Raw genomic sequence first — 15001 nt, forward strand, 5'->3', positions numbered from 1 at the left:
TTTTTGTGCACCAGGCTTCTAGTCTATAATAATAAAAGCCTAAGTGACCATCACAACCAAATGGACAACCAAATAGTCTGCGTGGGGCGACCAGGCCGGCAGGGGGGTTAGTGAGGGGCGACCAAACGACTGAACATTAGGCTGCGTTTGGCAACCAGGCCGGCAGCGGGGTCAGTAAGGGGCAACCAGGCTGGTGGAGGGGGGGAGCAGTTAGGGGCAACCAGGCTGGCGGGAGAGGGCAGTTGGGGGTGACCAGGCCAGAAGTGGGGGTAGTTAGGGGTGATCAGGCAGGCAGGCAGGTGAGCAGTTAGGAGCCAGTGGTCCCGGATTTTGAGAGGGATGTTCGACTGCCAGTTTAGGCCCGATTCCCAGCAGTTGGACATCCCCCGAGGGGTCCCAGATTGGCTAAGAGGCTCCCCACCCCCCCATGCACAAATTTCGTGCACTGGGCCTCTAAGATTGGGCTGAGAGGCTCTCCACCCCCCCATGCACAAATTTCGTGCACTGGGCCTCTAGTAGTTAATAATGCTGTAAGAAAACACTGGAAATATGCTAAGAAAGTAGATTTCAGGTGCACCCATCACCCAAAAAAAAAGAGATAACTATATGAGAAGATATGTTAACTAGCTTGCTTTGGTAATTCTTTCACTTTGTATATGTATATGAAATCAGATTTTACATCTTAAATGTGTCCTTTTTTATTTTAAAAAAGAGAATATTATGGAGGTCATAGTTGAAAATAGATATATGTAGCATGGGAGACAAAGACAGGGTGAATTTCAAAGAACTTTCAACAAAGTCAGTTATCTTTCTCTTTGCCAAACTGGTAGGAGCTCAGTGTATCTACTGAAGAAGTAGCAGGGTCCCATAAAGCAAAGAAAGGTGGGTCACAGAAGAATAAGAAAAAACACAAATATACAAGTCAAGAGAGAGAGAATTGAAAAGCACCATTTTGAAGAAGTTTGAGAACAAGGATTCTCCCCAACATGCATACCTTATCCATAGGGATTCATAGCCTTAGGCACTAACTACTACACCCAGGTTCCGAAATTTGCCCTTATGGAAATAGTAGAGGGAAAGAATAGTTGGTTTTATGCACAACAGCTCAAGAGGTGTGTTTTCAAATAAACTGTTAATATAATATATATTTGAGGTAACAATGCTGTCCCATGTACCTCATATTTGCAGATTGTTGGGTAAGAAATCATTTGCCACCTCAATACATTCTACATGGTTAATTACATGAGTCAGTTGTGAAAACCTATCCTGCCTTAGGTGTTAAGCAAAACTTCAGTGGTGTTCATACTGTCTGAGATTCAGTGCAGCTGAAAAAGATCAATATAGAAGCAGTCCTAACTACATTGCATGAGCATAAACCCTCAAAGCAATTTGCTCTAACTCCACAATGGGGGTTACATGTTCCCACTCCCCATAGAACACTTTCATTTAATATTTCCTCTACTAAATTCAGACAGGAAATTATACATAAATCAACTCCATTACACAGCTGAGATCTAGCAATTTAGTAAGATAATGATGAAAAGAATAGCAACACTTACGCAAAATAATTGCACTCCTGACTTTTAATATACAGAAGTTATTCCTTGGTTTAGAAAGAACATTACCATACACAGGACAGAGGAGTCTTTTTTCTTAATAAGGAATAAGGTAGCAAGCATAGAGTAGCAGAACAACCTCTGGATTGGAAATAAAAAGATCTTTGTTCTAATCATCAATCCACCACTCATAAACTGTGTTATTGGGGAAGTTGCTCACCTATTTGAGCCTCATTTTCCTCCTTTGTAGGATAAAGATGATTATACCTATCTTGTATATTTCATATTATGCTATTATGATCAACTGAGATCATATATACAAACATGGTTGGGAAACTATAAATGATAATTGGTATTTCTAACATCCCCAATACATTCTGCATCCATTGTTTCACTTAATTATGAAACCACCATGAATATACAACTTATTACCCAAGTTACTATTTAATATAGTCTTTCACATTGTGAACATGAGTCATGGCAAGATTTCATACATCACATGTGATTGGCAAATAAATTCCCCAGCACATGGAGTACAGTCACTTAAGCTGCATTAATAGAAAACATTATACTGTGTGTGTGTTTTTTAAGGAATACATCCACAATGGTCTTAGAAAACACAACCAGCAAGGAACAGATAGAGGTGGGACAGTAGAAAAATTGTTGCAGATTTGCACTTCATAGAACTCAAATGGCATGTAGTGAACTCATAAGTAGTGAATATTTTTTCTCAAGCTATCTACGCTGCTATAAAAACAGTGAAATATATCTCTATCTTCTTTAATAGCACTTGGTAAATATTGCTCATATAAAAGACATTATAAATTACTCACTGCCACATAGGAAAGAAGAAAGTCAGCCTTTACAACTATGAAGTAAACGGAGACTATATTTAAAAACTTGGAGGCCATTGTCATAAATATGATTTAACTGAGGACTTTATGGTATGCTCATGAACAAGTAAATCAGACTCTTCAATGATGATCTCTGCTAACTTCTGGTTTCACAGCCCATCACCCAGAAAAGAGCTGTTATAATTAACCCCTAATATAGAGATCCCATAAGCAGCTCATGGATAATAAAAATGATCATGGGTTGCCCATTCTCTGATGTCACTGGGGGGTGAAGGGGGGGGGCTTTTTAACTTCCTTTTCTTGATAAAATAGCGGCACTGAAATCTTAAAGGGGAGAGAATATCTGAAATAGTGTTGATTCTTTGTAAAGGTAGACTGTGTTTATGTAAGAAAAACTAGTTTTCCAAAAAAATTGTCAAAAGTTATTCATGGAACCTAAATTTAAACAAATTCTTATTCTACTTAGGGCTCTACTATCAAATAAAAAAGTATCTAATAAATATTCTAAAATAATTGTTGGCAAACTTTTTCCATAAAGGGCCAGATAATAGATATTTTAGACTTTGTGAGCCTTACCATCTCTGTCTCAACTACTGGACTCTGCTTGTCATAACAGCTCAAAAACAGCCATAAACGATCCTTAAATGAATGAACATGGCTATGTTCCAATAAAAGAATTAAAACCAATAGGTCTTTGTCCCATCCTCCTAGGCCACAAGAGGGGAGTCCTTGCCCTCTGAGTTCCACTGCACACATTCAGAATTCTTCTGGACTTGGCCCCCTGCATCTCTCCCCTCAACTGATGTTGACCTTTCCCTGTACATATTAAACTAGAACTGTGAGTACAACTGATTTCAGTGAGTTCTATGAGTCCTTCTGATGAATTATCAAGACAAGGGTGGTCTTAAGGACCCCCTAAATTTGAAATTGGTGTCAGAAGTAAGGTGGTATTGTAGACTGCTCCATAACTTCACACTCTATGCCCCCTAACAACTGGGGGAGACCAGAGAAAGAATAGTCTTTGAATGTAGTTTGTGAAACTATCCAGGCTTCCTCAAGACTCTGGCACAGTCCCAGAATCAGAAAAAGAGGGTATCATTGAAAAGCCTTCCCAGGGAGTCCTGATTCTCCGGATTTAAAACCACTTCCATTGGGAATTCTTGATGTTTTCTAAATAAATAACACACCAGAAGACAGCAGGGAGCTGGGCAGGGTTTATAAGTTGAATGTTTTATCACTATCTTGCTAAAAAGCCTTTCCTGACCTGCCATTATCTAAGTTATGAATCAAGTAAGTTTCACATTCTATATTCTCTGCAATCTAACCCTAAACCAGTGTTCTTTACTGCTGTTCCCTTCCACATTATCCCTGTGGGTCCTATCCCCCAATACTCTGACTTAATGGTTTAGGGTGGGGCTCTGGCATCAATATTTTGAAAGCTTCCCAAAGGATTCTATTATGGACTCAGGATAAATTCCCAATATTTTATAGCCAAGTAAGATGACTATGTATTATATAAACCTAAGATAACATTGCATTTTTACCTCTAGAAATCCACTTCTGGAAGGTCCTACTCAAAAGACCAATTCTCCAGGAAGCCTTCTCTGATCACACTGGGTCGAAACCCATGTCTATTTATCTGGGTTCCTCTAGTGTTTTATTTACATCCATCTGTAGGACGTCTTATACTCTGCATTGTAACACACTTAAAGGAGCTACAATGTAAAAAATATATATCTGGTTCAAATATCAGCTTCTGTGATTTTAGAGAAGTTAATTTTTAGTTTCAAAGCTTTAGATACTTCAGCTGTAAAATTTGAAAAACAAATGGTTATCTTAGAGTGTTATCATAAGTTTTAAATAAGACACTTCTGTGCTCCCCAATCTTCTTCATGTCATGGTACATAGAGAATGTTTTCTTAACAGCTTAGTGGTGGAGGATGCTTGTGTCCGGAGGTGACAGGCTGGTGTGTGTGTGTGGTGGTAAAATGTGTGTGGTGTGGGGGTGGGGGGGGGGGAGGTATGCCTTGCTGGGGCTCCATTTACTCCAGGCCTTACCCAAGGGCTCCAAGAGTTAACAAGATCAGTAGCTGAACACACCTGCTGTAACCATTCAAGAAATACTAACTGGCTGTCCATTGAAATCCCGTGGAGAGCAATAAAAACTACTGAAGCTTGGGTGTCACCCCCGAGATTATGATTTAACTTGTCTGGAGCAGAGGCTGGAGTATTGGGGATTTTAAAGCCCCACCACCTCCCTGGGTGATTCTCATGTGCATTCGAGTTTGAGGACCACCCCTCATAAAAAATTTGGATCAGAAACTTTAAGTAAACTTCTAGGTTATAAACTTCTTGAGGGTGGAGAATGTGTGTTGTTCATTTCTATAAAACATTACCCAATCCCCGGTCCTTACTAACATTGTCCCTTCAATAGAATACATGTTCAATAAATATTTTTGGAATTCAATTTAATTCAACAAAGAAGTAAAATCAAAAGGTCAAAGAAGGTCATGGAGGTCACTGGAGAAATCATTTCTAAAGTCAGACACTGTTTGAGTGGACTCAGGACCCTCGGGACTCCATCCCCACACACCACCCACCCCTCTGTGCACAGCACCAGCTCTCAGACTTACCGAAGCAGACCCATGTCCTTATGTCTCAATGTCACTCAGTTTCCCAATCTTACTGTGGAGAGTAAAGTAATAAAAGGAATGCTGAAGGAAGGAGAAGTTCCATGTATTGCCAGGAACACTTACAGGCCTAGTTCTTTAAATGCAAGGAAGCTGAGCCACTTCAAGCTGAAGGATGCATGCTTCTCAACTTGTTTATGTTTTTGGGTTTCATGGTAAATAGGATTATCTCTTATGGAATTTGCCTCCAATGTTTGGAAACCTTGAAACAGAAAAGAGACTTCTCAGTGATTCTGGTTCTGATTACTGAAATTACTTAATGTAAGGAGCCCATGATTTTTAATTCACCAGAAATTCTAAAGCTCATAATTAATTCCATTTATATTCAAAATATTCTGAATATATTTCCATAGAATATTTTCATTTAAGATAATAGGCTCAACTAACCATTGGCCAACCTCACCAATAATAACAGAGGCAATTGATCCCAAATGAAGCATTCCATCTCTGTTCAAAAGCTTGAAATGCATCTATACAGGTCATGTAAAAGATTTTCTGATAGTTTAAAATACTTACATAAATATTGCTCCTCCCCCCCCCTTCCACTCACATCTTTACACACACACACACACACACACACACACACACACACACACACCAGTTATTTTTGTCATATAGTTGATCAGTGTGGTACTTGTGTTTAAGCTTGACTCTTCTAGCTCTTCCATGATATTAAAGGTGCCATTCAAACATGTTTCTGTGCCTCAGTTTCCATATTCATATGATGGGGGGTTGGGGTAGGGCTATAACATTATTGATGCCTTTTAAGCCCTGATTATGTTTTCATGAAACTTTTAAAATAAATGAAAGGAAAACTAGTATTTGTTAAGTGCCTGCTTTCAGAAATTAATTAAGTGGTTGCAACAAAGGAAAACATACCGAAATTAGCTGCTTAATGAAAAAGAGACTTTTTGGAAAGTATCAGTAGTATCCAAAGACAGGGATTGCAGTAGTGCCTGATAAGGCATAAGACCAAGAAATGGGCATTCCCGAGCTAATATAACTCTGATAAGATCCTAATTCACACACACTGTTGTTGCTAGTTCTCTCTGAGCAGTGCCTTTATTTGTCTTCTCTCTACCAAAATTTTTTGGGGTTGTGGGGGGTGAGAAGTGGCCCAATGGTAAAAATGGCCAGCACACCCATTGACCTCTCACCTCCAGAGCCCAAAACCAACTTAAGTAGAGTAAAATCCTAATTGAACTTTTGTCACACTTAAAGAAGAGAAATGTAAAATGTTTTACCCATCTGTGTTTTAAATTAAGAAAAGACCAATTCCTAATGATCAGAAGAGAATCTTATTGGTTTATCTTGAACAGCTATTGACCCATGGTTGAGTCACCTATGGAAGAGAAGGGTCCCATGATTTTTGAATGGGAGGCTGAGGCCCATACCCCAAGGTTTGTGAGTTGTAGCTACTTCTGCAAAAGGCACCTAAAGGTAACTATTCCACCCTGTGGGTGCTAGGCCTTTTTAACCTGTTGTCTAAATCTTTGCAACAACCTCCCAACACAGGATTTTATCCCCATTGAAAAAATAAATGATGCTGAGAGAGTTTGAGTGACTTGCCCAAGACTACATGGCAAGTGACAGTTTTGGAACCCATGTATTTTCCACTAAGAGATAAGCATCCTGGGTAGAAGTTACACAGTTACTTGTATTTGCTATATGGTTTGGTTAAGAAAGCAAAGATTTAAAAATAATATAGTTATTTGACAGCTTTGTTTGTACATTCTAGGCACTTCAAATAATATCTTGAGAATTAATTTTTAATGAGAATTATTGCAAAAGCTGACATTTCACAATTTACAAAGTTTCTTTTCCTTAGCATAGACTTTCTGGGAACTAGCAAATGTTCTGTGTTCAGGAAAAATAATAATAGCTCCACTTATCTAACACCACTGCGTGCCAGGCAGAATACTCTAGGGTGCTGTCCTTGCACATCTCATGGAATCTTCAAAAGAACCAATCGTGTAGCTACTATTATTACCCCCATTACCCAGATGGAAGAAGCTGAGGGCAAGAGAGGCACACTGACTGGTCAGGTCTCATACTACACAGTAGCAGACTAACATTTGCACTCAGGTCCAGCTGACTCCATAGTTCTGAACCACTAAGCTTGGCAGCTTCCCAACCCTAAGCCAATAAGAACATGAGGTTGAAATCTGAGTACATATAAATGATCACTAATACATATATACTGTAAATATATCTGTATTATTTTACTTTCTTTTATATCTATCTCCATAGATCTCATATGCAAATATGTAATATAGAACAGCATATATTAAATCTCTACCTAATATTTGGCATATTTTCAAAAACACTAGAAATAATATTTTGCCAGAAGTTTTCATCCAATATTTATTGCAGTCTATTATATACCAAATACTCAACTAATTATTCTATATTTTAACTTTTTGTACATAGAATGAATTGATTTTACCAATATAGTGATGATTTCCTAGGAAAAAATTTACAGAACTTTCTAAGGAAAGAAATCTATTTTCATTTTCCTTGTCTCTGATAAGAAAAGTAAAGTCGCAATTGTCAGCAGATGTTTCCAGCCTCCTCTGGGACTATAACCGCCTTAGTCCTGCTGCGGAGGCCTCTTAAACTCTTACTTACCTGGCTTCTTTCTTTAGTAATCGCTAGATTAGGGATATATAAATTAGTTGAAGAGAATAGGAAGACAACAAATAAATGAACACATTAGTAAAATCCTAATTGAACTTTTGTCACACTTAAAGAAGAGAAATGTAAAATGTTTTACCCATCTGTGTTTTAAATAAAGAAAAGACCATTAAACTGGCATATATTTAATAAGTATAATTTATCATGAATTCTATAGAACAGTTCTGTTAAGGTAAAATCAGATCAGAGTAAAGAAGAAAAAAGAAGGAGAGAGTCACAGGACATAACACAATAGAAGAGGCTTGCTAGAAATACAGAATAAAGTATAGGAGAGAAAAATTACACTCTCACAGAAACATTAAACTACAAAAGAAATAAAGATAGAGTACTACAGGCAAATTAAAAGATCGAAAAGAGTATTAGAGGGGAAAAAAAGTAGACCAAGAGGTTCATGGGCTTCCGTGTTATTCAGCATGCAGTCAGAGGAACATGAAAACTGCCTGGAGCCCTTGTTAAAGCACCGATTGTAGAACCCACCCAAAACCTACAGAGTCGGATTCTCTGAGGGCCTGGACCCAGAAATCTGTCATTGAAACAATCTCCTCGCTTCGTTCTCAGGCACACTGACGCTTCAGAACTACCACATGAGGATGGACATGAGTGGACACGGCAGTGCCAAGATTCCACTCAGTCTCCTGAGCCCAAAGCCAAACCTCTGGTTACTTCAATAATACATACTTTTATCTTGAATAGGGATGAAGACTCTGATCGTAAAATAGAAGACGCATATGAATTTATAACACTAATATTTTATTCCCACCTAATTTTGAGAGCTCTTAACAGAGAGAAAAATCCCCACTTCCAAAATGGGCAATGTCAAACATTAAATTTCATTTTAACAATTAAGATTGTTTATTTTGTAATCATGTAAAATGATTTCTGTGAACTTCTGAAAAATCATTTGTGAAGTTTTCAGATAACATGTTTATAAATAAAATATTCCTAGGATTTATCAGATTATCAGGCTGTTATTGACTCTCTTCCAAATTAAGAAGCACCTTTTCAAACTTAATACTAAGAGTTTAAAAAGTCATGTTGCATATTTGCAACTATAGTCACAAAGAATATCTTGGTTAATCCAATTGTTTTCTCAACCCATCAGATAAAAATTCCCTCTTCCTTGACTCAAATAGTAAGATCTGAAAACAAACTTTGATATCGGCAGACTTAGATATGGAAATCTGAGCCTGCAATCAGATAATTTTGCCAGTTTGATTCCTCTTCCAACTCTTTGCTTCCTCCTACATTCCATGTAGCACTTGGTGTCAGTTCACATCTACAATTGTTTCCTGGTGTAAAGCATTCAAACTCCTTCCTTTCATGTACCCATGTTTACATCACTGTCTAGAATTTTCTTTTATTTGACACTAGGGGAAATGAATATTTTTTAAACCCTCAAAGTCCAATGGCTCACAGCCCATACTATAAAGCCAGCCAATTTCCATGTATGTTTAAAGTTCACAGATTTTCCATTCTTAATACAGATCCAGAAAAGGAAATTTCATCAATTGATCAAGTTCACTGCTCTAGCCAGTCTGATTTCAGAATTTACCTGGCTAAATAACTTTTACATGGTTTCATTCTTCTGGCAAAAAAAAATGTATTATTTTTTTAAATATATTTTTATTGATTTCAGAGAGGAAGGGAGAGGGAAAGAGAGAGAGAAACATCAATGATGAGAGAGGATAATTGATTGGCTGCCTCTTTCACGGTCCTCACTGGGGATCCAGCTCTGACCAGAATGAAACCTGTGACCTCCAGGTTTGTAGATCAAGGCTCAACCACTGATTCATACCGGCTGGGTGCAAAAATGTATTTTTAAAGCTTTGGCACAAAATGAGGGTGCAAGAAATTATACATATTAAATATGTGCAGTTCTTGGTGTATCAATTATACCTCAATAAAGCTGTTTTAAAAGAAAATAAAAAGCTAAGGAATAAAAAATGACAGCAAGATAACCCAACGGACATACATTTACTCTGCAAATTTGTTTAGGCTGTGAAACAGCATATGACAGAGAACTATCCCTTGTTTTCTTTACCAAGTCTCTCTCTCTCTCTCTCTCTCTCTCTCTCTCTCTCACTCACACACACACACACACACACACACACACACACACACACACACACACCTTTTAGTTATAAGAAAACACAGCAAATTATATATTCCAGCCACCTCACAAATTAACCAGAATCCTTACCCAAAAAATAGAAATCGGCTCAGATTTCATGCTCCCAGAGAACATCCAATTAATCACACAAAGAGACTTTTAATGTGCCTGCCATATCATTGCAACCAACACCTGCTCCAGCCTAAGTTGCCTGAGCACCCTTCACAGAAACAAGCTGTGTCTTAGAAATGACCTTAGCTTAATATATTTTTATAATAAAAATAGTGTCATCAGCCCAGTATGTGTTTTGTGTGTCTTTTATTTACAATGACAGCCATAATACTTATTTACAGCCTGCTTTTAACAATAGAGAAAACATATTTATTACTGATATAAGCTGTTTCAGAATATTTCATTTCCCTTTTCTTCTCCCTGGGAAGTGAAACTTTACCAACACCTAAGGTTTTATCAACATTGCACTTCTTTCTGTGTCTTCGTGCTGTCAGGGACATGCTCAGATCAATGATTTGACCTCATGATTTGCAACCACTGAAATACCCAAGGATATGAGTAGGTACCTACACCAGTTGTTTTACATTCTAAAACTAGAATTTATAGCTATAGCAGAGGCTAGATTCTCATCATTCTAAGATAAATTCGCATGGTAGAAATGGGGGTGAAATGTATTAATCGATTAATTAAACTTCAGAATTCTTCTCTCTCTGAGAGTCTGGGGCAACTTTTAAAAAAGGTTTGATTCAAACTAACACTAGAAATATGAGCATCTCCAAATACTAAATTCTTCAAGGGTTGGGGGAAAAATTTATTTTGGCACCAGTTAACTTTAGAAATGTTAGATGATGACAGATGTAAATATATGGGTTTTCCCCTTTCATTGGTCAGAGTTCATATATTTTATGTTTTCAAAAGCAACCCACAGTTTCAAAAAATAGGAGACAACCTGGAAAACAGTTTAGACCAGCACCGTCCAATAGAATTTTCCATGACAATGGAAATGTCCTATATCTGTGTTGTCCACTATGGTAACTCCTAATCATAGGTGGCAGCTGAGCATGTAAAGTGTGGCTAGTACAACTGAGAAAACAAATGTTTAATACTATGTAATTTTAATTAATGTAAATGTAAATGGTCACATGTGGCTACTGTATTGGAGATGTTTCAAACTTATTTGACATAGATCTTATAATGATATGAAATGATATATTTAATTAAATACATTCATGAAAAGAGTGAACTTGCATCAACATAGAAAGTTCCTTATATAGCTAGTCAATAATAAATTAACTGCTGCAGACACTCAGTATTATAGCAATATGTATTTTCCCAATTTAAAATTTATATTTTAATTAAACAAGTAGAACATTCTTGTAAACTCAAACAACACAGGTAAATATCAAGCCCCTTCTCCCCCCACACACAGACACTTCAACCCCATCAGCTAATTCCATTCCCCACATCCCAGGGATATGCATATGTACCTCATTCTTTTTCATGGCTGTGTAAGAATCCTAAGTGAATTTTTTGTGGTCTGTTTGATTATTTTGACCATTCTTTCTTTGCTATACCCTTAGTTTATTTGGAGGGTTTTTTTTCCTACTATAAACAATATCACAGTAAATATTCTCTGTGTGAGTCCTTGTGCAAATTTTAACATGTTGCAAAATTTCCCTCTATGGTGACTGTATAACTCATATCCACTATTGTTTCACCTGATATTATCAAAGGTCTTTCTTGCCAAATTTGATGAGCCAAAAAAGATTCTTATTTAAAATTTTATTTCTCTTTTTACTAATGAGGTTAAGCAACTTTCCATATGCCTGCTAAATTTTATCTTTTGTGAACTGACTAATTATATCATTATTATCATTTTATGTACCAAAATAGAGCAAGACCAGGGCTGAAGTATTTTTCCTGAAATATTCAGTGCCATGTACATAGATCTCCATAGTAATTATTTAATGAATTAATAAAACAGCCAACATCATGCAAATCTCTCTCAAAAAGAAATAAAAGGGATAAATTTAGTCCATACGGTTTTTACCCTAAGTTCCATATTTCAGAATATCAGGAGCAGTCAGATGAATGACAAGTTTATATAATTACTTTTAGAACTCCCTATTATTCTAATAGATAAATAAACATTTTAAATCTAGCCTTAGCTGGATTGGCTCAGTGGATAGAGCGTCAACTTGCAGACCAAAGAATCCCAGGTTTGATTTCAGTCAAGAGCACATGCCCAGGGTTGCAGGCTCGATCCCCAGGAAGGGGCGTGCAGGAGGCAATCAATCAATGATTCTCTCTCATCATTGATGTTTTTATCTCTCTCTCCCTCTCCCTTCCTCTCTGAAATCAATAAAAAATATATTTTTAAAAATTAAATCCAACTAAATAAATATTCATTTTATAATCACAAGAAGTATTTCTTTTCATAAATTTTTATTCATTTATTTATGTGTAATCCTCAGCCTAGGGCATGCTTAGAGAGAGGAAAGGAGGTGAGAGAGATAGAGAGAGAGCAAGAGAGAGAAACATTGATGTTACAATGAAACATTGATCGGTTGTCTTTTGTACGCTCCCCTGACCAGGAATCGAACCTACAACCTGCAGTGCACAGACGATGTTCAACCATCTGAGCCACTCCAGCTAGGCAAAAAGTATTTCTGATCATTTGGATGCCAAGTAATTTTTTCTCTACACTTCAATCTCGCTTATGTCTCCACAGTAAATTACAAATGATGCTTTAATTGATGGGCTTTTCTATTTGGCATTGTTGATGCCATAACTAGTCAGGATAATTCAAGCTGGTTTCCACCACAAATAGCTCCAAAGTGTTTCCACTTCTGTCTTACCAACATTTGCTCTTTCATTAAGAGCATCCTTTTTTGCTTGAGACTATTTGAATTAGGTTTTTGGTCACTTTGCAATGGAAAGAATCCCAGCAAACACACTTGGATAACAGGTATTTTTTGAAGGATCATTCTGAATATGCAATAGATTACCTTAGCTTTACTCTGTTTATGAGCTTCCCTGTTTATTGTAGACATTGTCTGAATCTGCATTTATGTGGTTGGCAATAACATCACTATTTACACGTAAAACATTTTCCATTTTATATTCTCTCATGGAAATAACTACACAGAAGATATATAGATCAAATGCTATTATCCTTGTTTTATTAATGAGAAAAATGGAGACACAGATAAGCTAATGATGTTCAAGGTCTGGGACAATAGCCAAGACTTCCAACTTATAGCTCATTGCTTTTTTGTTTGTTTGTTTTCTTTTGAGCCCTTGCATTTCCTACATGATGCTAAAGATGAAGTTAATAAGTGGTGAGACCCAAGACACTGGGATGGTATTTGATGATGCCATCTTGGACATTTCCTGGCCTCATGCAGTGGAAATCTGCTTTCAGTTTATACTCTGCATGAAGTCACTTTGCTGTAAAAGGTGTTGAAAACTCCCTCTCCGATAGGAATAGCACAGAACACAGATTATCAACAATCATAGTCAATGTTGGTCCCACCGAATGACTCAGTGAAAAGACGCTGGAGACTAATATACAACTCGATCAGAAGTCACTGTGGGCCTCTGGCATCCTGCTTTTTAAAGGAAACAGGGTTAAACAGTGTAGTGGAGAAGTTAGGAACACAACCTGGGGTTGGGCAAATCAGTGTTTAAACATGGGTTTTGTCACTTGGGTTTTGTGTCCATCAGCCCATCTTTTTTTTAAATATATTTTTATTGATTTCAGAGAGGAAGGAAAAGGGAGAGAGAGAGAGACAGAAACATCAATGATGAGAGACAATCATTGATTGGCTGCCTCCTGCATGCCCCCACTGGGGACCGAGCCCGCAACCTGGGCATGTGCCCTTGACCCCGAATTGAACCTGAGACCCCCCCCCAGTCCAGCCAACGCTCTATCCACCAAGACAAACCGGCCAGGGCCATCAACCTATCATTTATGCTCTCTGTTTATTCACACTACCTCCTCTAAGTTGGCTCAGCTCGCCTAGGTTCTGGCAAGTGACAGGGAGGCGAGCCATCAAAGCAACTATTCCAGCCCTGAGATCAGGCCGAAAGTGGCTATCTGACATCCCCTGAGGGGTCTTGGATTGTGAGAGGGTGCAGGCCAGGCCGAGGGACCCCACTGGTGCACAATCAGGGCCGGGGAGGGATGCGGGAGGTTGGCCAGCCAGGGAGGGGGTGGGCTCCAGGGCATGTCCGGCCCATCTCGCTCAGTCCCCATCGGCCGGACCCCAGCAGCAAGCTAACCAATGGGTCGGAGCATCTGCCCCCTGATGGTCAGTGCACGTCATAGCAAGCAGTTGAGCGGCCTTAGCATATCATTAGCATATTATGCTTTGACTGGTTGAATGGCAGAACGGACGACCTGACACTTAGTATATTAGGCTTTTATTATATAGGATGCTTTAACTGCATAATAGAACCCTCTCAAACTCCTCCTCAGGCTTTCATATAAGCTGAAACTAAGTGGGAGAAAAGGAGTGTACCTTTTTATATATCTCGTGCATACTATTTTTTCATTAGAATCTCAGCATTTGGAGAGGGGTTCCCATTGTCTGGAATCTGCTGAGGGCCATAGAGAGTCATTTCTTTTGGATCCTTTGCCTCATTTGCCCAAACCTCACATGGGTCAAACGTAAGCATTCTGCAGTCCTCCTCCACTCCTTATTTTGTTAGTGGCTCCAGGCTCTGGAGGTGCAGACATCTTTCAGTGACTTCACTCATTTCACATATCCTATTTCCCTTCAATAACATGGATGTCTCCTCCCTCCCATAATACAGTGACTTTCCCTACTAATGAGTATCACCCATTCAAAAGTCCATCCTCTCTGAACCTTGATTTCACCATCTACAAAACAAATAAGGATTTAAAGAAAAATTTGTGCTTAAGTGGTAAACTCTGCATGGTGTAGATAGAGAACATCCCTCCCAGGAGCTACTTTACAACTCAGGAAGACATATGACTGATAGCAATAGCAAATATGTCCTGTCTGTAGACATGCAAATTCTGTCCCGTTAAATAGAAGTTCAATTGACTTCGTTAGCCCC

The sequence above is a fragment of the Myotis brandtii genome, unplaced genomic scaffold (assembly GCF_000412655.1).
Source record: "Myotis brandtii unplaced genomic scaffold, ASM41265v1 scaffold1071, whole genome shotgun sequence".
Lineage (NCBI taxonomy): Eukaryota > Metazoa > Chordata > Mammalia > Chiroptera > Vespertilionidae > Myotis > Myotis brandtii.